At 43.5% G+C, this 25,312-nt stretch overlaps 5 non-coding genes across 5 annotated transcripts; all 5 read right to left on the bottom strand.

Moving 5' to 3' along the window:
* Positions 1-1,950: 1,950 nt before the first annotated feature.
* trnav-aac (transfer RNA valine (anticodon AAC)) lies at positions 1,951-2,023 on the bottom strand. The gene has a single exon. It is a non-coding gene; the product is annotated as a tRNA-Val (tRNA).
* A 13,643-nt stretch (positions 2,024-15,666) lies between these two features.
* On the bottom strand, positions 15,667-15,739 carry trnav-aac (transfer RNA valine (anticodon AAC)). Its single transcript has one exon. It is a non-coding gene; the product is annotated as a tRNA-Val (tRNA).
* Positions 15,740-17,258: 1,519 nt separating this feature from the next.
* On the bottom strand, positions 17,259-17,331 carry trnav-cac (transfer RNA valine (anticodon CAC)). The gene has a single exon. It is a non-coding gene; the product is annotated as a tRNA-Val (tRNA).
* A 1,537-nt stretch (positions 17,332-18,868) lies between these two features.
* On the bottom strand, positions 18,869-18,941 carry trnav-aac (transfer RNA valine (anticodon AAC)). Its single transcript has one exon. It is a non-coding gene; the product is annotated as a tRNA-Val (tRNA).
* Positions 18,942-21,615: 2,674 nt separating this feature from the next.
* trnav-aac (transfer RNA valine (anticodon AAC)) lies at positions 21,616-21,688 on the bottom strand. Its single transcript has one exon. It is a non-coding gene; the product is annotated as a tRNA-Val (tRNA).
* Between the last annotated feature and the right edge of the window lie 3,624 nt (positions 21,689-25,312).

The raw sequence follows: 25,312 nt of genomic DNA, 5'->3' as shown, positions 1-25,312 counted from the left end.
TGTACATGTTACCAGCAAGGAACATTTTGAAGCAGACTACTAAAGCACACTGTCCAATATGGTTTATGGATTCAGAGGTAAAGTGCAGAGCACAGATAAGTTATTCAATTAAGGACTCTCCTTCAGTTAACATTTCTTTAGTTGTGCAAATGAAGATCATCAGTCAATTAATGATGTTTTCCCATGAAGGCAGGATAACATTTAATGATTATGCATTTTCTAAGTAAAAGCCCATGTGATTCAGGGCGAAGTGGCAAATTGGATCCAAATTTGGCTCAGAGGCAGGAAGAAAAGGGTAATGTTTGATGGTTGATTTTGTGACTGGAAGGATGTTTCCAGTGGGGTTCCACAGTTTTCAGTGCCAGATCCATTGCTATTATGGTATTTATCAATGATCTAAACTTGATTATAGGTGTTATGATCACGAAGTTTTCAGGTGTTATTAAAATAGGCTGTGGGTTGATAATGAAGAAGAAAGCTGGAGACTACAGGAAGATATCAATCAACTGATAAGGGGGTAGAGCAGTGGCAAATGGAATTTAATCCAGAGATGTGAGAGATCGCGCATTTGTGGAGGGCTAACAAGGAAAGGGAATACACATCAACTGGTATGACATTGAGAAGTGTAGAGGAACAAAGGTAACTGGGATTGCTTGTCCACAGATCCCTGAAGGTAGCTGGCCAGTTGGAAAAGTTGGTTAAGAAGTCATATGGAATGGTTGCATTTATTGGCAGAAGCAAGGAACAGAACAGCAAGTGATTTATGCTAGAACTGTATAAAATTCTGGTTAGGCCACAGCTGGAATTCTGCGTGCAGTTCTAGTCACCGCATTGAAGGAAGGACGTGAATACGCTGGAGAGGGTACAGAGGAGCTTTACGTAGTTGTTGCCGGCAGTGGAGCAACTTTGCTATGAGGACAGATTGGATAGGATGGGTTTGTTTTCCTTGGAACAGAGGAGGCTGATGGGCGACAGTATTGAGGTGTATAAAAATAGGAGGGGCCTAGATATTGTTGTTTAAAAGGGTCTATTTCACATAGCGGAGTGGTCAACAACCAGGCTGCATAATTTAAAAGTAATTAGTGTAAGGGTTAAAGGGGATTTGAAGTGAACATTCTGCATGCAGATGTTTGTGGGGATCTCAAACTCACTGCCTGAAAGTGTGGTGCAGGCAGAAACCCTCACCACATTTAACAAGTTCTTAGATGTGCACATGAAATGCAATAAGGTGCAGGGGGACACACCTAAAACTGAGCATTTGTTGGCCGGTGCAGATACGATGGGCTTAAATGACTCCTTCCATGCTGTAAACCTCGATGATTATATAATTATCGGTTAGGATTACTTTCATGATGCAAAACGTGGCAATCAGATAATTAATGGTGTTTCCAGTGAAGAAGTGTTCGTGCAAGCTGGGGCTCGAACTCAGGAAGCTGAGATGAAGCATCTTATGAGGCTGCTGTTCGGTGTACGGGGAGCGTTGTCACGAACGGTGGCATTTTGCAGCACAGTGAAGGGCGGGAAACCGCTGTTTGATGCTGCATTCTCCGCTTTCCGCCGGCAGCGGCTGATTGGAGAGTGTGGGAGCGGAAGTTCGGGCTTGTCCCGCCCTCACTCATTCTGGAGCTGGGGAAGAGCGATTAGTCGATGGGTTTGTTTGTGGCTTTAATTTTCTGTTGTGAAGCTTGGTGGCGTGGCAGGATCCTTTAATCGAAGCTCACAGCTGACCTGAATGCACGGAATGTGCAGCTTTGAGATATGGTTTCTCCAGCGTCAGGGCTGGAAACGGGAGGGAGTGAGAGACACTGTGTAGAATTTGAGAGTGCACAGAACTGCAGAGAGAAATCAGCAAATGGAACAGCATCGTGAGACACTGCACTCTGTTAACATTGAACCACTAATATGAATGATTTAATTTTATCTAATCATTAATTGATCACGTTTGCATAATGTTTCCGCCCGGTTTCGAACCGGGCACCTTGCGCGTGTTAGGCGAACGTGATAACCACTACACTACGGAAACACTGTGGCAGTAACACCATGGGGAACATAACCAGAGCTTTAACCTCAACAGCTGGACTACACTTCTGGAGCTTGTGTCACGAGAATAGAATGACGGTGCTATATTTGGTAAGGTTGTGAGTGTGGCAGGAATTGATCCCGTGTTTCTCTGCCTTTATACATAGGAACAGGAGTGGCCATTCCTCAGCAAGTTGTTAGAATCTGGAATACACGTCTCTAAAGGGCGGTGGAGTCAGACTCAATCTTATCTTTCAAAACGGAGTTGGATAAGTATCCGAATGAAAAAAATTGCACAGGTGTGGGTAAGTGACAGGGGAGTGAGACTTGTTGAGAGTTGGCATGGGCTCGACGGGCTGCATCCATTCCCTTATTCTTTGATTCTATAAGTTAGTGGCACATTTAATAGTGTGCATGTCAGCAGAATATTGAAAGGGACATGGATTCAGTCGGCACAACGAGAGGCATCTGATTCAGAAGATTCCGGTGCACGAAAATTCGGGTTTAATGACTTTAAAAGCATCATTTTTCTTTTGTGAAGATTCGGTCAGAGAAATGTTTGAAAAAGAATTTTTTGCTGAAAAGGGCTCAGCACTTCATCTTCTTTTTGGCTGTTAGGGCCACACTAATTTTCGATGGTATTCTTCCAGAATGTATATTTTCTTTGCTGTTTCACAATAACCAGTCCCTTGCACTGCAGTCTATCTCACTGTTTCCAACGTCTCATGTACATGTTACCAGCAATGAACATTTTGAAGCAGACTTCTAAAGCACAGTGTCCAAAATGGTTTATGGATTCAGAGGTAAAGTGCAGAGCACAGATAAGTTATTCAATTAAGGATTCTCCTTCAGTTAACATTTCTTTAGTTGTGCAAATGAAGATCATCAGTCAATTAATGATGTTTTCCCATGAAGGCAGGATAACATTTAATGATTATGCATTTTCTAAGTAAAAGCCCATGTGATTCAGGGCGAAGTGGCAAATTGGATCCAAATTTGGCTCAGAGGCAGGAAGCAAAGGGTAATGTTTGATGGGTGTTTTTGTGACTGGAAGGATGTTTCCAGTGGGGTTCCGCAGTTTTCAGTGCCAGATCCATTGCTTTTTATGGTATTTATCAATGATCTAAACTTGAATATAGGTGTTATGATTACGAAGTTTTCAGGTGTTATTAAAATAGGCAGTGTGGTTGATAATGAAGAAGAAAGCTGGAGACTCCAGGAAGATATCAATCAACTGATAAGGGGGTAGAGCAGTGGCAAATTGAATTTAATCCAGAGATGTGAGAGATCGCGAATTTGTGGAGGGCTAACAAGGAAAGGGAATACACATCAACTGGTATGACATTGAGAAGTGTAGAGGAACAAAGGTAACTGGGATTGCTTGTCCACAGATCCCTGAAGGTAGCTGACCAGTTGGAAAAGTTGATTAAGAAGTCATATGGAATGGTTGCATTTATTGGCAGAAGCAAGGAACAGAACAGCAAGTGGGTTATGCTAGACCTGTATAAAATTCTGGTTAGGCCACAGCTGGAGTACAGCGTGCAGTTCTGGTCACCGCATTGAAGTAAGAACGTGAATAAGCTAGAGCGGGAACAGAGGAGATTTATGTAGATGTTACAGGGAGTGGAGCAACTTTGCTAGGAGGACAGATTGATTCGGATGGGTTTGTTTTCCTTGGAACAGAGGAGGCTGATGGGCGACAGCATTGAGGTGTATAAAAATAAGAGCGGCCTAGATATTGTTGATTAAAAGGATCTATTTCACAGAGTGGAGTGGTCAACAACCAGGCTGCATAATTTAAAAGTAATTAGTATCAGGTTTAAAGGGGATTTGAGGTGAACATTCTGCATGCAGATGTTTGTGAGGGTCTCAAACTCACTGCCTGAAAGTGTGGTGCAGGCAGAAACCCTCACCACATTTAACAAGTTCTTAGATGTGCACATGAAATGCAATAAGGTGCAAGGGTACACGCCTAAAACTCGTCATTTGTTGGCCGGTGCAGATACGATGGGCTTAAATGACTCCTTCCATGCTGTAAACCTCTATGATTATATAATTATCGGTTAGGATTACTTTCATGATGCAAAACGTGGCAATCAGATAATTAATGGTGTTTCCAGTGAGGAAGTGTTCGTGCAAGCTGGGGCTTGAACTCAGGAAGCTGAGATGTAGCATCTTATGAGGCTGCTGTTCGGTGTACGGGGAGCGTTGTCTCGGACGGTGGCATTTTGCAGCCCAGTGAAGGGCGGTAAACCGCTGTTTGATGCTGTATTCTCCGCTTTCCGCCGGCAGCGGCTGATGGGAGAGTGTGGGAGCGGAAGTTCGGGCTTGTCCCGCCCTCACTCACTCTGGAGGTGGGGTAGAGCGATTAGTCGATGGGTTTGTTTGAGGCTTTAAGTTTCTGTTGTGAAGCGTGGTGGCGTGGCAGGATCCTTTAATAATCTCTCACAGCTGGCCTGAATGCACGGAATGTGCAGCTTTGAGATATGGTTTCTCCAGCGTCAGGGCTGGAAACGGGAGGGAGTGAGATACACTGTGTAGAATTTGAGTGTGGACAGAACTGTAGAGAGAAATCAGCAAATGGACCAGCATCGTGAGACACTGCACTCTGTTAATATTGAACCACTAATATGAATGATTTAATTTTATCTAATCATTAATTGAACACGTTTGCATAATGATTCCACCCGGTTTCGAACCGGGGACCTTTCGCTTGTGAGGCTAGCATGATAACCACTACACTACGGAAACGCTGTGACATTAACATTGTTGGGAACATAACCAGAGCTTCAACCTCAACAGCTGGACTACACTTCTGGAGCTTGTGTCACGAGAATAGAATGACGGTGCGATATTTAGCAAGGTTGTGAGTGTGGCAGGAATTGATCCCGTGTTTCTCTGCCTTGACACATACGAACAGGAGTGGCCATTCCTCAGCAAGTGGTTAGAATCTGGAATACACTGCTCCAAAGGGCGGTAGAGTCAGACTCAATCTTATCTTTCAAAACGGAGTTGGATAAGTCTCCGAATGAAAAAAATTGCACAGCTGTGGGTAAATGACAGGGGAGTGAGACTTGTTGAGAATTGGCATGGGCTCGACGGGCTGCAACCATTCCCTTATTCTTTGATTCTATAAGTTAGTGGCACATTTAATAGTGTGCATGTCAGCAGAATATTGAAAGGGACATGGATTCAGTCGGCAAACGAGAGGTATCTGATTCAGAAGATTCGGGTGCACGAAAATTCGGGTTTAATGACTTTAAAAGCATCATTTTTGTTTTGTGAAGATTCGGTCAGAGAAATGTTTGGGAAAATAATTTTTTGCTGAAAAGGGCTCAGCACTTCATCTTCTTTTTGGCTGTTAGGGCCACACTTCTTTTCGATGGTATTCTTCCAGAATGTATATTTTCTTTGCTGTTTCACAATAACCAGTCCCTTGCACTACAGTCTATCTCATTGTTTCCAACGTCCCATGTACATGTTACCAGCAAGGAACATTTTGAAACAGACTTCTAAAGCACAGTGTCCAAAATGGTTTATGGATTCAGAGGTAAAGTGCAGAGCACAGATAAGTTATTCAATTAAGGACTCTCCTTCAGTTAACATTTCTTTAGTTTTGCAAATGAAGACCATCAAGTCAATTAATGATGTTTTCCCATGAAGGCAGGATAACATTTAATGATTATGCATTTTCTTAGGAAAAGCCCATGTGATTCAGGGCGATGTGGCATATTGGATCCAAATTTGGCTCAGAGGCAGGAAGCAAAGGGTAATGTTTGATGGGTGTTTTTGTGACTGGAAGGATGTTTCCAGTGGGGTTCCGCAGTTTTCAGTGCCAGATCCATTGCTTTTTATGGTATTTATCAATGATCTAAACTTGAATATAGGTGTTATGATTACGAAGTTTTCAGGTGTTATTAAAATAGCAGTGCGGTTGATAATGAAGAAGAAAGCTGGAGACTCCAGGAAGATATCAATCAACTGATAAGGGGGTAGAGCAGTGGCAAATGGAATTTAATCCAGAGATGTGAGAGATCGCGCATTTGTGGAGGGCTAACAAGGAAAGGGAATACACATCAACTGGTATGACATTGAGAAGTGTTGAGGAACAAAGGTAACTGGGATTGCTTGTCCACAGATCCCTGAAGGTAGCTGGCCAGTTGGAAAAGTTGGTCAAGAAGTCATATGGAATGGTTGCATTTATTGGCAGAAGCAAGGAACAGAACAGCAAGTGGGTTATGCTAGACCTGTATAAAATTCTGGTTAGGCCACAGCTGGAGTACAGCGTGCAGTTCTGGTCACCGCATTGAAGGAAGAACATGAATAAGCGAGAGCGGGAACAGAGGAGATTTACGTAGATGTTACAGGGAGTGGAGCAACTTTGCTAGGAGGAAAGATTGATTCGGATGGGTTTGTTTTCCTTGGAACAGAGGAGGCTGATGGGCGACAGCATTGAGGTGTATAAAAATAAGAGCGGCCTAGATATTGTTGATTAAAAGGGTCTATTTCACAGAGTGGATTGGTCAACAACCAGGCTGCATAATTTAAAAGTAATTAGTGTCAGGTTTAAAGGGGATTTGAGGTGAACATTCTGCATGCAGATGTTTGTGAGGGTCTCAAACTCACTGCCTGAAAGTGTGGTGCAGGCGGAAACCCTCACCACATTTAACAAGTTCTTAGATGTGCACATGAAATGCAATAAGGTGCAAGGGTACACGCCTAAAACTCGGCATTTGTTGGCCGGTGCAGATACGATGGGCTTAAATGACTCCTTCCATGCTGTAAACCTCTATGATTATATAATTATCGGTTAGGATTACTTTCATGAGGCAAAACGTGGCAATCAGAAAATTAATGGTGTTTCCAGTGAAGAAGTGTTTGTGCAAGCTGGGGCTCGAACTCAGGAAGCTGAGATGAAGCATCTTATGAGGCTGCTGTTCGGTGTACGGGGAGCGTTGTCGCGAACGGTGGCATTTTGCAGCCCAATGAAGGGCGGTAAACCGCTGTTTGATGCTGCATTCTCCGCTTCCCGCCGGCAGCGGCTGATTGGAGAGTGTTGGAGCGGAAGTTAGGTCCTGTCCCGCCCTCACTCACTCTGGAGCTGGGGAATAGTGATTAGTCGATGGGTTTGTTTGTGGCTTTAATTTTCTGCTGTGAAGCGTGGTGGCGTGGCAGGATCCTTTAATAATCTCTCACAGCTGACCTGAATGCACGGAATGTGCAGCTTTGAGATATGGTTTCTCCAGCATCAGGGCTGGAAACGGGAGGGAGTGAGAGACACTGTGTAGAATTTGAGTGCGTACAGAACTTTCGAGAGAAATCAGCAAATGGAACAGCATCGTGAGACACTGCACTCTGTTAATATTGAACCACTAATATGAATGATTTAATTTTATATAATCATTAATTGAACACGTTTGCATAATGTTTCGGCCCGGGGACATTTCGCGTGCAGGCGAACGTGATAACCATTACACTACGGAAACGCTGTGGCAGTAACACTGTTGGGAACATAACCAGAGCTTTAACCTCAACAGCTGGACTACACTTCTGGAGCTTGTGTCACGAGAATAGAATGACGGTGCTATATTTAGCAAGGTTGTGAGTGTGGCAGAAATTGATCCCGTGTTTCTCTGCCTTTATACATAGGAACAGGAGTGGCCATTCCTCAGCAAGTGGTTAGAATCTGGATTACACTGCTCAAAAGGGCGGTGGAGTCAGACTCAATCTTATCTTTCAAAACGGAGTTGGATAAGTATCCGAATGAAACAAATTGCACAGCTGTGGGTAAATGACAGGGGAGTGAGACTGGTTGAGAGTTGGCATGGGCTCGACGGGCTGCAACCATTCCCTTATTCTTTGATTCTATAATTTAGTGGCACATTTAATAGTGTGCATGTCAGCAGAATATTGAAAGGGACATGGTTTCAGTCGGCACAACGAGAGGCATCTGATTCAGAAGATTCGGGTGCACGAAAATTCGGGTTTAATGTCTTTAAAAGCATGATTTTTGTTTTGTGAAGATTCGGTCAGAGAAATGTTTGGGAAAATAATTTTTTGCTGAAAAGGGCTCAGCACTTCATCTTCTTTTTGGCTGTTTGGGTCGCACTTCTTTTCGATGGTATTCTTCCAGAATGTATATTTTCCTTGCTGTTTCACAATAACCAGTCCCTTGCACTAAAGTCTGTCTCACTGTTTCCAACGTCCCATGTACATGTTACCAGGAATGAACATTTTGAAGCAGACTTCGAAAGCACAGTGTCCAAAATGGTTTCTGGATTCAGAGGTAAAGTGCAGAGCACAGATAAGTTATTCAATTAAGGAATCTCCTTCATTTAACATTTCTTTAGTTGTGCAAATGAAGATCATCAGTCAATTAATGATGTTTTCCCATGAAGGCAGGATAACATTTAATGATTATGCATTTTCTAAGTAAAAGCCCATGTGATTAAGGGCGAAGTGGCAAATTGGATCCAAATTTGGCTCAGAGGCAGGAAGCAAAGGGTAATGTTTGATGGGTGTTTTTGTGACTGGAAGGATGTTTCCAGTGGGGTTCCGCAGTTTTCAGTGCCAGATCCATTGCTTTTTATGGTATTTATCAATGATCTAAACTTGAATATAGGTGTTATGATCACGAAGTTTTCAGGTGTTATTAAAATAGGCAGTGTGGTTGAAAATGAAGAAGAAAGCTGGAGACTCCAGGAAGATATCAATCAACTGATAAGGGGGTAGAGCAGTGGCAAATGGAATTTAATCCAGAGATGTGAGAGATCGCGCATTTGTGGAGGGCTAACAAGGAAAGGGAATACACATCAACTGGTATGACATTGAGAAGTATAGAGGAACAAAGGTAACTGGGATTGCTTGTCCACAGATCCCTGAAAGTAGCTGGCCAGTTGGAAAAGTTGGTTAAGAAGTCATATGGAATGGTTGCATTTATTGGCAGAAGCAAGGAACAGAACAGCAAGTGGGTTATGCTAGAACTATATAAAATTCTGGTTAGGCCAGAGCTGGAGTACTGCGTGCAGTTCTGGTCACCGTATTGAAGGAAGAACGTGAATACGCTGGAGAGGGTACAGACGAGATTTACGTAGATGTTGCCGGGAGTGGAGCAACTTTGCTATGAGGACAGATTGGATAGGATGGGTTTGTTTTCCTTGGAACAGAGGAGGCTGATGGGCGACAGCATTGAGGTGTATAAAAATAGGAGGGGCCTAGATATTGTTGATTAAAAGGGTCTATTTCACAGAGTGGAGTGGTCAACAACCAGGCTGCATAATTGAAACATAAGCAGTGTAAGTGTTAAAGGGGATTTGAAGTGAACATTCTGCATGCAGATGTTTGTGGGGGTCTCAAACTCACTGCCTGAAAGTGTGTTCCAAGCAGAAACCCTCACCACATTTAACAAGTTCTTAGATGAAATGCAATAAGATGCAGTGGTGCACACCTAAAACAGGGCATTTGTTGGCCGGTGCAGATACGATGGGCTGAAATGACTCCTTCCATGCTGTAAACCTCTATGATAATATAATTATCGGTTATGATTACTTTCATGATGCAAAACGCGGCAATCAGATAATTAATGGTGTTTCCAGTGCAGAAGTGTTCGTGCAAGTTGGGCTCGAACTCCGGAAGCCGAGATGAAGCATCTTATTCGGCTGCTGCTCGGTGTGCAGGGAGCGTTGTCTCGAATGGTGGCATTTTGCAGCCCATTGAAGGGCGGTAAACCGCTGTTTGATGCTGCATTCTCCGCTTTCCGCCGGCAGCGGCTGATTGTAGAGTGTGCGAGTGGAAGTTAGGGCTTGTCCCGCCCTCACTCACTTTGGAGCTGGGGAAGAGCGATTAGTCGATGGGTTTGTTTGTGCCTTTAATTTTCTGTTGTGAAGCGTGGCGGCGTGACAGGATCCTTTAATAATCTCTCACAGCTGACCTGAATGCACGGAATGTGCAGCTTTGAGATATGGTTTCTCCAGCGTCAGGGCTGGAAACCGGAGTGAGTGAGAGACACTGTGTAGAATTTGAGTGTGAACAGAACTGCAGAGAGAAATCAGCAAACGGAACAGCATCGTGAGACACTGCACTCTGTTAATATTGAACCACGAATATGAATTATTTAATTTTTTCTAATCATTAATTGAACACGTTTGCATAATGTGTTCGCCCGGTTTCGAACCGGGGACATTTCGCGTGTTCGGCGAACGTGAAAACCATTACACTACGGAAACGCTGTGGAAGTAACACTAATGGGAACATAACCAGAGCTTTAACCTCAACAGCTGGACTACACTTCTGGAGCTTGTGTCACGAGAATAGAATGACGGTGCTGTATTTAGCAAGGTTGTGAGTGAGGCAGGAATTGATCCCGTGTTGCTCTGCATTTATACATCGGAACAGGAGTGGCCATTCCTCAGCAAGTGGTTAGAATCTGGAATACACTGCTCTAAAGGGCGGTGGAGTCAGACTCAATCTTATCTTTCAAAACGGAGTTGGATAAGTATCCGAATGAAAAAAATTGCACAGCTGTGGGTAAATGACAGGGGAGTGAGACTTGTTGAGAGTTGGCATGGGCTCGACGGGCTGCAACCATTCCCTTATTCATTGATTCTATAAGTTAGTGGCACATTTAATAGTGTGCATGTCAGCAGAATATTGAAAGGGACATGGATTCAGTCGGCACAACGAGAGGCATCTGATTCAGAAGATTCGGGTGCACGAAAATTCGGGTTTAATGACTTTAAAAGCATCATTTTTGTTTTGTGAAGATTCGGTCAGGGAAAAGATTGGGAAAATAATTTTTTGCTGAAAAGGGCTCAGCACTTCATCTTCTTTTTGGCTGTTAGGGTCACACTTCTTTTCGATGGTATTCTTCCAGAATGTATATTTTTTTTGCTGTTTCACAATAACCAGTCCCTTGCACTACAGTCTATCTCACTGTTTCCAACGTCTCATGTACATGTTACCAGCAATGAACATTTTGAAGCAGACTTCTAAAGCACAGTGTCCAAAATGGTTTATGGATTCAGAGGTAAAGTGCAGAGCACAGATAAGTTATTCAATTAAGGACTCTCTTTCAGTTAACATTTCTTTAGTTGTGCAAATGAAGATCATCAGTCAATTAATGATGTTTTCCCATGAAGGCAGGATAACATTTAATGATTATGCATTTTCTAAGTAAAAGCCCATGTGATTCAGGGCGAAGTGGCACATTGGATCCAAATTTGGCTCAGAGGCAGGAAGCAAAGGGTAATGTTTGATGGGTGTTTTTGTGACTGGAAGTATGTTTCCAGTGGGGTTCCGCAGTTTTCAGTGCCAGATCCATTGCTTTTTATGGTATTTATCAATGATCTAAACTTGAATATAGGTGTTATGATGACGAAGTTTTCAGGTGTTATTAAAATAGGCAGTGGGTTGATAATGAAGAAGAAAGCTGGAGACTCCAGGAAGATATCAATCAACTGATAAGGGGGTAGAGCAGTGGCAAATGGAATTTAATCCAGAGATGTGAGAGATCGCGCATTTGTGGAGGGCTAACAAGGAAAGGGAATACACATCAACTGGTATGACATTGAGAAGTGTAGAGGAACAAAGGTAACTGGGATTGCTTGTCCACAGATCCCTGAAGGTAGCTGGTCAGTTGGAAAAGTTGGTTAAGAAGTCATATGGAATGGTTGCATTTATTGGCAGAAGCAAGGAACAGAACAGCAAGTGGGTTTTGCTAGAACTGTATAAAATTCTGGTTAGGCCACAGCTGGAGTACTGCGTGCAGTTCTAGTCACCGCATTGAAGGAAGGACGTGAATACGCTGGAGAGGGTACAGAGGAGATTTACGTAGATGTTGCCGGGAGTGGAGCAACTTTGCTATGAGGACAGATTGGATAGGATGGGTTTGTTTTCCTTGGAACAGAGGAGGCTGATGGGCGACATCATTAAGGTGTAAATAAAAAGGGGGGGCCTAGATATTGTTGATTAAAAGGGTCTATTTCACATAGTGGAGTGGTCAACAACCAGGCTGCATAATTTAAAAGTAATTAGTGTAAGGGTTAAAGGGGATTTGAAGTGAACATTCTGCATGCAGATGTTTCTGGGGGTCTCAAACTCACTGCCTGAAAGTGTGGTGCAGGCAGAAACCCTCACCACATTTAACAAGTTCTGAGATGTGCACATGAAATGCAATAAGGTGCAGGGGGACACACCTAAAACTGGACATTTGTTGGCCGGTGCAGATACGATGGGCTTAAATGACTCCTTCCATGCTGTAAACCTCGATGATTATATAATTATCGGTTAGGATTACTTTCATGATGCAAAACGTGGCAATCAGATAATTAATGGTGTTTCCAGTGAAGAAGTGTTCGTGCAAGCTGGGGCTCGAACTCAGGAAGCTGAGATGAAGCATCTTATGAGGCTGCTGTTAGGTGTACGGGGAGCGTTGTCTCGAACGGTGGCATTTTGCAGCCCAGTGAAGGGCGGTAAACCGCTGTTTGATGCTGCATTCTCCGCTTTCCGCCGGCAGCGGCTGATTGGAGAGTGTGGGAGCGGAAGTTAGGGCTTGTCCCGCCCTCACTCACTCTGGAGCTGAGGAAGAGCGATTAGTCGATGGGTTTGTTTGTGGCTTTAATTTTCTGTTGTGAAGCGTGGTGGCGTGGCAGGATCCTTTAATAATCTCTCACAGCTGACCTGAATGCACAGAATGTGCAGCTTTGAGATATGGTTTCTCCAGCGTCAGGGCTGGAAACGGGAGGGAGTGAGAGACACTGTGTCGAATGTGAGTGTGAACAGAGCTGCAGAGAGAAATCAGCAAATGGAACAGCATCGTGAGACACTGCACTCTGTTAACATTGAACCACTAATATGAATGATTTAATTTTATCTTATCATCATTAATTGAACACGTTTGCATAATATTTCCACCGGTTTCGAACCTTAGACCTTTCGCGTGTTAGGCGAATGTGATAACCACTAACTACGGAAACGCTGTGGCAGTAACATTGTTGGGAACATAACCAGAGCTTTAACCTCAAAAGCTGGACTGCACTTCTGGAGCTTGTGTCACGAGAATCGAATAACCGTGCTATATTTAGCAAGGTTGTTAGTGTGGCAGGAATTGATCCCGTGTTTCTCTGCCTTTATACATAGGAACAGGAGTGGCCATTCCTCAGCAAGTGGTTAGAATCTGGAATACACTTCTCTAAAGGGCGGTGGAGCCAGACTCAATCTTATCTTTCAAAACGGAGTTGTATAAGTGTCCGACTGAAAAAAATTGCACAGCTGTGGGTAAATGACAGGGGAGTGAGACTTGTTGAGAGTTGGCATGGGCTCGCGGGCTGCAACCATTCCCTTATTCTTTGATTCTATAAGTTAGTGGCACATTTAATAGTGTGCATGTCAGCAGAATATTGAAAGGGACATGGATTCAGTCGGCACAACGAGAGGCATCTGATTCAGAAGATTCGGGTGCACGAAAATTCGGGTTTCATGCCTTTAAAAGCATCATTTTTGTTTTGTGAAGATTCGGTCAGAGAAATGTTTGGGAAAATATTTTTTTGCTGAAAAGGGCTCAGCACTTCATCTTCTTTTTGGCTGTTAGGGCCACACTTCTTTTCGATGGTATTCTTCCAGAATGTATATTTTCTTTGCTGTTTCACAATAACCAGTCCCTTGCACTACAGTCTATCTCACTGTTTCCAACGTCTCATGTACATGTTTCCAGCAATGAACATTTTGAAGCAGACTTCTAAAGCACAGTGTCCAAAATGGTTTATGGATTCAGAGGTAAAGTGCAGAGCACAGATAAGTTATTCAATTAAGGACTCTCCTTCAGTTAACATTTCTTTAGTTGTGCAAATGAAGATCATCAGTCAATTAATGATGTTTTCCCATGAAGGCAGGATAACATTTAATGATTATGCATTTTCTAAGTAAAAGCCCATGTGTTTCAGGGCGAAGTGGCAAATTGGATCCAAATTTGGCTCAGAGGCAGGAAGCAAAGTGTAATGTTTGATGGGTGTTTTTGTGACTGGAAGGATGTTTCCAGTGGGGTTCCACAGGTTTCAGTGCCAGATCCATTGCTTTTTATGGTATTTATCAATGATCTAAACTTGAATATAGGTGTTATGATGACGAAGTTTTCAGGTGTTATTAAAATAGGCAGTGTGGTTGATAATGAAGAAGAAAGCTGGAGACTCCAGGAAGATATCAATCAACTGATAAGGGGGTAGAGCAGTGGCAAATTGAATTTAATCGAGAGATGTGAGAGATCGCGCATTTGTGGAGGGCTAACCAGGAAAGGGAATACACATCAAGTGGTATGATATTGAGAAGTGTAGAGGAACAAAGGTAACTGGGAATGCTTGTCCACAGATCCCTGAAGGAAGCTAGCCAGTTGGAAAAGTTGGTTAAGAAGTCATATGGAATGGTTGCATTTATTGGCAGAAGCAAGGAACAGAACAGCAAGTGGGTTATGCTAGAACTGTATAAAATTCTGGTTAGGCCACAGCTGGAGTACTGCGTGCAGTTCTGGTCACCGCATTGAAGGAAGAACGTGAATACGCTGGAGAGGGTACAGAGGAGATTTACGTAGATGTTGCCGGGAGTGGAGCAACTTTGCTATGAGGACAGATTGGATAGGATGGGTTTGTTTTCCTTGGAACAGAGGAGGCTGATGGGCGACAGCATTGAGGTGTATAAAAATAGGAGGGGCCTAGATATTGTTGATTAAAAGGATCTATTTCACATAGTGGAGTGGTCAACAACCAGGCTGCATAATTTAAAAGTAATTAGTGTAAGGGTTAAAGGGGATTTGAAGTGAACATTCTGCATGCAGATGTTTGTGGGGGTCTCAAACTCACTGCCTGAAAGTGTGGTGCAGGCAGAAACCCTCACCACATATAACCAGTTCTTAGATGTGCACATGAAATGCAATAAGGTGCAGGTGTACACAACTAAAACTGGGCATTTGTTGGCCGGTGCAGATACGATGGGCTTAAATGACTCCTTCCATGCTGTAAACCTCTATGATTATATAATTATCGGTTAGGATTACTTTCATGACGCAAAACGTGGCAATCAGATAATTAATGGTGTTTCCAGTGAAGAAGTGTTCGTGCAAGCTGGGGCTCGAACTCAGGAAGCTGAGATGAAGCATCTTATGAGGCTGCTGTTCGGTGCACGGGGAGCGTTCTCTCGAACGCTGGCATTTTGCAGCCCAGTGAAGAGCGGTAAACCGCTGTTTGATGCTGCATTCTCCGCTTTCCGCCGGCAGCGGCTGATTGGAGAGTGTGGGAGCGGAAGTTAGGGCTTGTCCCGCCCTCACTCACTCTGGAGCTGGGAAAGAGCGATTAGTCGATGGGTTTGTTTGTGGCTTTAATTTTCTGTTGTGAAGCGTGGTGGCGTGGCAGGATCCTTCAATAATCTCTCACAGCTGACCTGAATGCACGGAATTTGCAGCTTTGAGATTTGGTTTCTCCAGCGTCAGGGCTGGAAACGGGAGGGAGTGAGAGACACTGTGTAGAATTTGAGTGTGAACAGAACTGCAGAGAGAAATCAGCAAATGGAACATCATCGTGAGACACTGCACTCTGTTAACATTGAACCACTAATATGAATGATTTAATTTTATCTGATCATCAATTGAACACGTTTGCATAATGTTTCCGCCCGGTTTCGAACCAGGGACCTTTCGCGTGTTAGGCCAACGTGATAACCACTGCACTACGGAAACGCTGTGGCAGTAACATTGTTGGGAACATAACCAGAGCTTCAACCTCAAAAGCTGGACTGCACTTCTGGAGCTTGTGTCACGAGAATAGAATGACGGTGCTATATTTAGCAAGGTTGTGAGTGAGGCAGGAATTGATCCCGTGTTTCTCTGCCTTTATACATAGGAACAGGAGTGGCCATTTCTCAGCAAGTGGTTAGAATCTGGAATACACTTCTCTAAAGGGCGGTGGAGTCAGACTCAATCTTATCTTTCAAAACGGAGTTGGATAAGTATCCGAATGAAAAAAATTGCACAGCTGTGGGTAAATGACAGGGGAGTGAGACTTGTTGAGAGTTGGCATGGGCTCGACGGGCTGCAACCATTCCCTTATTCTTTGATTCTATAAGTTAGTGGCACATTTAATAGTGTGCATGTCAGCAGAATATTGAAAGGGACATGGATTCAGTCGGCACAACGAGAGGCATCTGATTCAGAAGAATCGGGTGCATGGAAATTCGGGTTTAATGACTTTAAAAGCATCATTTTTGTTTTGTGAAGATTCGGTCAGAGAAATGTTTTTTGAAAATAATTTTTTGCTGAAAAGGGCTCAGCACTTCATCTTCTTTTTGGCTGTTAGGGTCACACTTCTTTTCGATGGTATTCTTCCAGAATGTATATTTTCTTTGCTGTTTCACAATAAACAGTCCCTTGCACTGCAGTCTATCTCACTGTTTCCAAAGTCCCATGTACATGTTACCAGCAATGAACATTTTGAAGCAGACAGAAACGCTCACCACATTTAACAAGTTCTTAGATGTGCACATGAAATGCAATAAGGTGCAGGGCATTTGTTGGCCGGTGCAGATACGATGGGCTTAAATGACTCCTTCCATGCTGTAAACCTCTATGATTATATAATTATCGGTTAGGATTACTTTCATGATGCAAAACGTGGCAATCAGATAATTAATGGTGTTTCCAGTGAAGAAGTGTTCGTGCAAGCTGGGGCTCGAACACAGGTAGCTGAGATGAAGCATCTTATGAGGCTGCTGTTCGGTGTCCGGGTAGCGTTGTCTCGAACGGTGGCATTTTGCAGCCCAGTGAAGGGAGGTAAACCGCTGTTTGATGCTGCATTCTCCGCTTTCCGCCGGCAGCGGCTGATTGGAGAGTGTGGGAGCGGAAGTTAGGGCTTGTCCCGCCCTCACTCACTCTGGAGCTGGGGAAGAGCGATTAGTCGATGGGTTTGTTTGTGGCTTTAATTTTCTGGTGTGAAGCGTGGTGGCGTGGCAGGATCCTTTAATAATCTCTCACAGCTGACCTGAATGCACGGAATGTGCAGCTTTGAGATATGGTTTCTCCAGCGTCAGGATTGGAAACGGGAGGGAGTGAGAGACACTGTGTAGAATTTGAGTGTGAACAGAACTGTAGAGAGAAATCATCAAATGGAACAGCATCGTGAGACACTGCACTCTGTTAATATTGAACCACTAATATGAATGATTTAATTTTATCGAATCATTATATGAACACTTCTGCATAATGTTTCCACCCGGTTTCGAACCGGGGACCTTTCGCGTGTGAGGCGAACGTGATAACCACTACACTACGGAAACGCTGCGGCAGTAACATTGTTGGGAACATAACCAGAGCTTTAACCTCAACAGCTGGACTACACTTCTGGAGCTTGTGTCACGAGAATAGAATAACGGTGCGATATTTAGCAAGGTTGTGAGTGTGGCAGGAATTGATCACGTGTTTCTCTGCCTTTATACATAGGAACAGGAGTGGCCATTCCTCAGCAAGTGGTTAGAATCTGGAATACACTGCTCTAAAGGGCGGTGGAGTCAGACTCAATCTTATCTTTCCAAACGGAGTTGGATAAGTATCCGAATGCAAAAAATTGCACAGCTGTGGGTAAATGACAGGGGAGTGAGACTTGTTGAGAGTTGGCATGGGCTCGACGGGCTGCAACCATTCCCTTATTCTTTGATTGTATAAGTTAGTGGCACATTTAATAGTGTGCATGTCAGCAGAATATTGAAAGGGACATGGATTCAGTAGGCACAACGAGAGGCATCTGATTCAGAAGATTCGGGTGCACGAAAATTCGGGTTTAATGACTTTAAAAGCATCATTTTTGTTTTGTGAAGATTCGGTCAGAGAAATGTTTGGGAAAAGAATTTTTTGCTGAAAAGGACTCAGCACTTCATCTTCTTTTTGGCTGTTAGGGTCACACTTCTTTTCGATGGTATTCTTCCAGAATGTATATTTTCTTTGCTGTTTCACAATAATCAGTCCCTTGCACTACAGTCTATCTCACTGTTTCCAACTTCCCATGTACATGTTACCAGCAATGAACATTTTGAAGCAGGCAGAAACCCTCACCACATTTAACAAGTTCTTAGACGTGCACATGAAATGCAATAAGGTGCAGGGGTACACACCTAAAACTTGGCATTTGTTGGCCGGTGCAGATACGATGGGCTTAAATGACTCCTTCCATGCTGTAAACCTCTATGATTATATAATTATCGGTTAGGATTACTTTCATAATGCAAAACGTGGCAATCAGATAATTAATGGTGTTTCCAGTGAAGAAGTGTTCGTGCAAGCTGGGGCTCGAACTCAGGAAGCTGAGATGAAGCATTTTATGAGGCTGCTGTTCGGAGCACGGGGAGCGTTGTCTCGAACGGTGGCATTTTGCAGCCCAGTGAAGGGCGGTAAACCGCTGTTTGATGCTGCATTCTCCGCTTTCCGCCGGCAGCGGCTGATTGGAGAGTGTGGGAGCGGAAGTTAGGGCTTGTCCCGCCCTCACTCACTCTGGAGCTGAGGAAGAGCGATTAGTCGATGGGTTTGTTTGTGGCTTTAATTTTCTGTTGTGAAGCGTGGTGGCGTGGCAGCATCCTTTAATAATCTCTCACAGCTGACCTGAATGCACGGAATGTGCAGCTTTGAGATATGGTTTCTCCAGCGTCAGGGCTGGAAACGGGAGGGAGTGAGAGACACTGTGTAGAATTTGAGTGTGAACAGAACTGTAGAGAGAAATCAGCAAATGGAACAGCATCGTGAGACACTGCACTCTGTTAATATTGAACCACTAATATGAATGATTTAATTTTATCTAATCATTAATTGAACACGTTTGCATAATGTTTCCACCCGGTTTCGAACCGGGGACCTTTCGCGTGTTAGGCGAACTTGATAACCACTACACTACGGAAACGCTGTTGCAGTAACATTGTTGGGAACATAACCAGAGCTTTAACTTCAACAGCTGGACTACACTTCTGGAGCTTGTGTCACGAGAATCGAATGACGGTGCTATATTTAGCAAGGTTGTGAGTGTGGCAGGAATTGATCCCGTGATTCTCTGCCTTTATACATTGGAACAGGAGTGGCCATTCCTCAGCAAGTGGATAGAATCTGGAATACACTTCTCTAAAGGGCGGTGGAGTCAGACTCAATCTTATCTTTCAAAACGGAGTTGGATAAGTATCCGAATGAAAAAAATTGCACAGCTGTGGGTAAATGACAGGGGAGTGAGACTTGTTGAGAGTTGGCATGGGCTCGACGGGCTGCATCCATTTCCTTATTCTTTCATTCTATAAGTTAGTGGCACATTGAATAGTGTGCATGTCAGCAGAATATTGAAAGGGACATGGATTCAGTCGGCACAACGAGAGGCATCTGATTCAGAAGATTCGGGTGCACGAAATTTCGGGTTTAATGACTTTAAAAGCATCATTTTTCTTTTGTGAAGATTCGGTCAGAGAAATGTTTGAAAAAGAATTTTTTGCTTAAAGGGGCTCAGCACTTCATTTTCTTTTTGGCTGTTAGGGCCACACTTCTTTTCGATGGTATTCTTCCAGAATGTATATTTTCTTTGCTGTTTCACAATAACCAGTCCCTTGCACTGCAGTCTATCTCACTGTTTCCAACGTCTCATGTACATGTTACCAGCAATGAACATTTTGAAGCAGACTTCTAAAGCACAGTGTCCAAAATGGTTTATGGATTCAGAGGTAAAGTGCAGAGCACAGATAAGTTATTCAATTAAGGATTATCCTTCAGTTAACATTTCTTTAGTTGTGCAAATGAAGATCATCAGTCAATTAATGATGTTTTCCCATGAAGGCAGGATAACATTTAATGATTATGCATTTTCTAAGTAAAAGCCCATGTGATTCAGGGCGAAGTGGCAAATTGGATCCAAATTTGGCTCAGAGGCAGGAAGCAAAGGGTAATGTTTGATGGGTGTTTTTGTGACTGGAAGGATGTTTCCAGTGTGGTTCCACAGTTTTCAGTGCCAGATCCATTGCTTTTTATGGTATTTATCAATGATCTAAACTTGAATATAAGTATTATGATTACGAAGTTTTCAGGTGTTATTAAAATAGGCAGTGTGGTTGATAATGAAGAAGAAAGCTGGAGACTCCAGGAAGATATCAATCAACTGATAAGGGGATAGAGCAGTGGCAAATTGAATTTAATCCAGAGATGTGAGAGATCGCGCATTTGTGGAGGGCTAACGAGGAAAGGGAATACACATCAACTGGTATGACATTGATAAGTGTAGAGAAACAAAGGTAACTGGGATTGCTTGTCCACAGATCCCTGAAGGTAGCTGGCCAGTTGGAAAAGTTGATGAAGAATTCATATGGAATGGTTGCATTTATTGGCAGAAGCAAGGAACAGAAAAGCAAGTGGGTTATGCTAGAACTGTATAAAATTCTGGTTAGGCCACAGCTGGAGTACTGCGTGCAGTTCTGGTCACCGCATTGATGGAAGAACGTGAATGCGCTGGAGAGGGTACAGAGGAGATTTACGTAGATGTTGCCGGGAGTGGAGCAACTTTGCTATGAGGACAGATTGGATAGGATGGGTTTGTTTTCCTTGGAACAGAGGAGGCTGATGGGCGACCGCATTGAGGTGTATAAAAATAGGAGGGGCCTAGATATTGTTGATTAAAAGGGTCTATTTCACATAGTGGAGTGGTCAACAACCAGGCTGCATAATTTAAAAGTAATTAGTGTAAGGGTTAAAGGGGATTTGAAGTGAACATTCTGCATGCAGATGTTTGTGGGGGTCTCAAACTCACTGCCTGAAAGTGTGGTGCAGGCAGAAACCCTCACCACATTTAACCAGTTCTGAGATGTGCACATGAAATGCAATAAGGTGCAGGGGTACACACCTAAAACTGGGCATTTGTTGGCCGGTGCAGACACGATGGGCTTAAATGACTCCTTCCATGCTGTAAACCTCTATGATTATATAATTATCGGTTAGGATTACTTTCATGATGCAAAACGTGGCAATCAGATAATTAATGGTGTTTCCAGTGAAGAAGTGTTCGTGCAAGCTGGGGCTCGAACTCAGGAAGCTGAGATGAAGCATCTTATGAGGCTGCTGTTCGGTGTACGGGGAGCGTTCTCTCGAACGCTGGCATTTTGCAGCCCAGTGAAGAGCGGTAAACCGCTGTTTGATGCTGCATTCTCCGCTTTCCGCCGGCAGCGGCTGATTGGAGAGTGTGGGAGCGGAAGTTAGGGCTTGTCCCGCCCTCACTCACGCTGGAGCTGGGGAAGAGCGATTAGTCGATGGGTTTGTTTGTGGCTTTAATTTTCTGTTGTGAAGCGTGGTGGCGTGGCAGGATGCTTTAATAATCTCTCACAGCTGACCTGAATGCACGGAATGTGCAGCTTTGAGATATGGTTTCTCCAGCGTCAGGGCTGGAAACGGGAGGGAGTGAGAGACACTGTGTAGAATTTGAGTGTGAACAGAACTGTAGAGAGAAATCAGCAAATGGAACAGCATCGTGAGACACTGCACTCTGTTAACATTGAACCACTGATGTGAATGATTTAATTTTATCTTATCATTAATTGAACACGTTTGCATAATGTTTCCGCCCGGTTTCGAACCGGGGACCTTTCGCGTGTTAGGCGAACGTGATAACCACGACACTACGGAAACGCTGTGGCAGTAACATTGTTGGGAACATAACCAGAGCTTTAACCTCAACAGCTGGACTACACTTCTGGAGCTTGTGTCACGAGAATAGAATAACGGTGCTATATTTAGCAAGGTTGTGAGTGTGGCAGGAATTGATCCCGTGTTTCTCTGCCTTTATACATAGGAACAGGAGTGGCCATTCCTCAGCAAGTGGTTAGAATCTGGAATACACTTCTCTAAAGGGCGGTGGAGTCAGACTCAATCTTATCTTTCAAAACGGAGTTGGATAAGTATCCGAATGAAAAAAATTGCACAGCTGTGGGTAAATGACAGGGGAGTGAGACTTGTTGAGAGTTGGCATGGGCTCGACGGGCTGCATCCATTCCCTTATTCTTTGATTCTATAAGTTAGTGGCACATTTAATAGTGTGCATGTCAGCAGAATATTGAAAGGGACATGGATTCAGTCGGCACAACGAGAGGCATCTGATTCAGAAGATTCCGGTGCATGAAAATTCGGGTTTAATGACTTTAAAAGCATAATTTTTCTTTTGTGAAGATTCGGTTAGAGAAATGTTTGAAAAAGAATTTTTTGCTGAAAAGGGCTCAGCACTTCATCTTCTTTTTGGCTGTTAGGGCCACACTTCTTTTCGATGGTATTCTTCCAGAATGTATATTTTCTTTGCTGTTTCACAATAACCAGTCCCTTGCACTGCAGTCTATCTCACTGTTTCCAACGTCTCATGTACATGTTACCAGCAATGAACATTTTGAAGCAGACTTCTAAAGCACAGTGTCCAAAATGGTTTATGGATTCAGAGGTAAAGTGCAGAGCACAGATAAGTTATTCAATTAAGGAATCTCCTTCAGAAAACATTTCTTTAGTTGTGCAAATGAAGATCAGCAGTCAATTAATGATGTTTTCCCATGAAGGCAGGATAACATTTAATGATTATGCATTTTCTAAGTAAAAGCCCATGTGATTCAGGGCGAAGTGGCATATTGGATCCAAATTTGGCTCAGAGGCAGGAAGCAAAGGGTAATGTTTGATGGGTGTTTTTCTGACTGGAAGGATGTTTCCAGTGGAGTTCCACAGTTTTCAGTGCCAGATCCATTGCTTATTATGGTATTTATCAATGACCTAAACTTGAATATAGGTGTTATGATTACGAAGTTTTCAGGAGTTATTAAAATAGGCAGTGGGTTGATAATGAAGAAGAAAGCTGGAGACTACATGAAGATATCAATCAACTGATAAGGGGGTAGAGCAGTGGCAAATGGAATTTAATCCAGAGATGTGAGAGATCGCGCATTTGTGGAGGGCTAACAAGGAAAGGGAATACACATCAACTGGTATGACATTGAGAAGTGTAGAGGAACAAAGGTAACTGGGATTGCTTGTCCACAGATCCCTGAAGGTAGCTGGCCAGTTGGAAAAGTTGGTTAAGAAGTCATATGGAATGGTTGCATTTATTGGCAGAAGCAAGGAACAGAACAGCAAGTGGGTTATGCTAGAATTGTATAAAATTCTGGTTAGGCCACAGCTGGAGTACTCCGTGCAGTTCTAGTCACCGCATTGAAGGAAGAACGTGAATACGCTGGAGAGGGTACAGAGGAGATTTACGTAGATGTTGCCGGGAGTGGAGCAACTTTGCTATGAGGACAGATTGGATAGGATGGGTTTGTTTTCCTTGGAACAGAGGAGGCTGATGGGCGACAGTATTGAGGTGTACGAAAATATGAGGGGCCTAGATATTGTTGATTAAAAGGGTCTATTTCACATAGTGGAGTGGTCAACAACCAGGCTGCATAATTTAAAAGTAATTAGTGTAAGGGTTAAAGGGGATTTGAAGTGAACATTCTGCATGCAGATGTTTGTAGGGGTCTCAAACTCACTGCCTGAAAGTATGGTGCAGGCAGAAACCCTCACCACATTTAACAAGTTCTTAGATGTGCACATGAAATGCAATAAGGTACAGGGGTACACACCTAAAACTGGGCATTTGTTGGCCGGTGCAGATACGATGGGATTAAATGACTCCTTCCATGCTGTAAACCTCTATGATTATATAATTATCAGTTAGGATTACTTTCATGATGCAAAACGTGGCAATCAGATAATTAATGGTGTTTCCAGTGAAGAAGTGTTCGTGCAAGCTGGGGCTCGAACTCAGGAAGCTGAGATGAAGCATCTTATGAGGCAGCTGTTCGGTGTACGGGGAGCGTTGTCTTGAACGGTGGCATTTTGCAGCCCAGTGAAGGGCGGTAAACCACTGTTTGATGCTGCATTCTCCGCATTACGCTGGCAGCGGCTGATTGGAGAATGTGGGAGCGGAAGTTAGGGCTTGTCCCGCCCTCACTCACTCTGGAGCTGGGGAAGAGCGATTAGTCGAAGGGTTTGTTTGTAGCTTTAATTTTCTGTTGTGAAGCGTGGCGGTGTGGCAGGATCCTTTAGTAATCTCTCACAGCTGACCTGAATGCACGGAATGTGCAGCTTTGAGATATGGTTCCTCCAGCGTCAGGGCTGGAAACGGGAGGGAGTGAGAGACACTGTGTAGAATTTGAGTGTGTACAGAATTGTAGAGAGAAATCAGCAAATGGAACAGCATCGTGAGACACTGCACTCTGTTAATATTGAACCACTAATATGAATGATTTAATTTTATCTAATCAATAATTGAACACGTTTGCATAATGTTTCCGCTCGGTTTCGAACCGGGGACTTTTCACGTGTGAGGCGAACGTGATAACGACTACACTACGGAAACGCTATGGCAGTAACATTGTTGGGAACATAACCAGAGCTTTAACCTCAACAGCTGGACTACACTTCTGGAGCTTGTGTCACAAGAATAGAATGACGGTGCTATATTTAGCAAGGTTGTGAGTGTGGCAGGAATTGATCCCGTGTTTCTCTGCCTTTATACATAGGAACAGGAGTGGCCATTCCTCTGCAAGTGGTTAGAATCTGGAATACACTGTTCTAAAGGGCGGTGGAGTCAGACTCAATCTTATCTTTCAAAACGGAGTTGGATAAGTATCCGAATGAAAAAACTTGCACAGCTGTGGGTAAATGACAGGGGAGTGAGACTTGTGAGAGTTGGCATGGGCTCGACGGGCTGCAACCATTCCCTTATTCTTTGATTGTATAAGTTAGTGGCACATTTAATAGTGTGCATGTCAGCAGAATATTGAAAGGGACATGGATTCAGTCGGCACAACGAGAGGCATCTGATTCAGAAGATTCGGGTGCACGAAAATTCGGGTTTAATGACTTTAAAAGCATCATTTTTGTTTTGTGAAGATTCGGTCAGAGAAATGTTTGGGAAAATAATTTTTTGCTGAAAAGGGCTCATCACTTCATCTTCTTTTTGGCTGTTAGGGCCACAATTCTTTTCGATGGTATTCTTCCTGAATGTATATTTTCTTTGCCGGTTCACAATAACCAGTCCCTTGCACTACAGTCTATCTCACTGTTTCCAACGTCCCATGTACATGTTACCAGCAAGGAACATTTTGAAGCAGACTTCTAAAGCACAGTGTCCAAAATGGTTTATGGATTCAGAGGTAAAGTGCAGAGCACAGATAAGTTATTCAATTAAGGACTCTCCTTCAGTTAACATTTCTTTAGTTGTGCAAATGAAGA

The sequence above is a fragment of the Pristiophorus japonicus genome, chromosome 3 (genome assembly GCF_044704955.1).
Source record: "Pristiophorus japonicus isolate sPriJap1 chromosome 3, sPriJap1.hap1, whole genome shotgun sequence".
Classification (NCBI taxonomy): domain Eukaryota; kingdom Metazoa; phylum Chordata; class Chondrichthyes; family Pristiophoridae; genus Pristiophorus; species Pristiophorus japonicus.
This window is presented reverse-complemented; position numbering and strand designations above follow the sequence as displayed.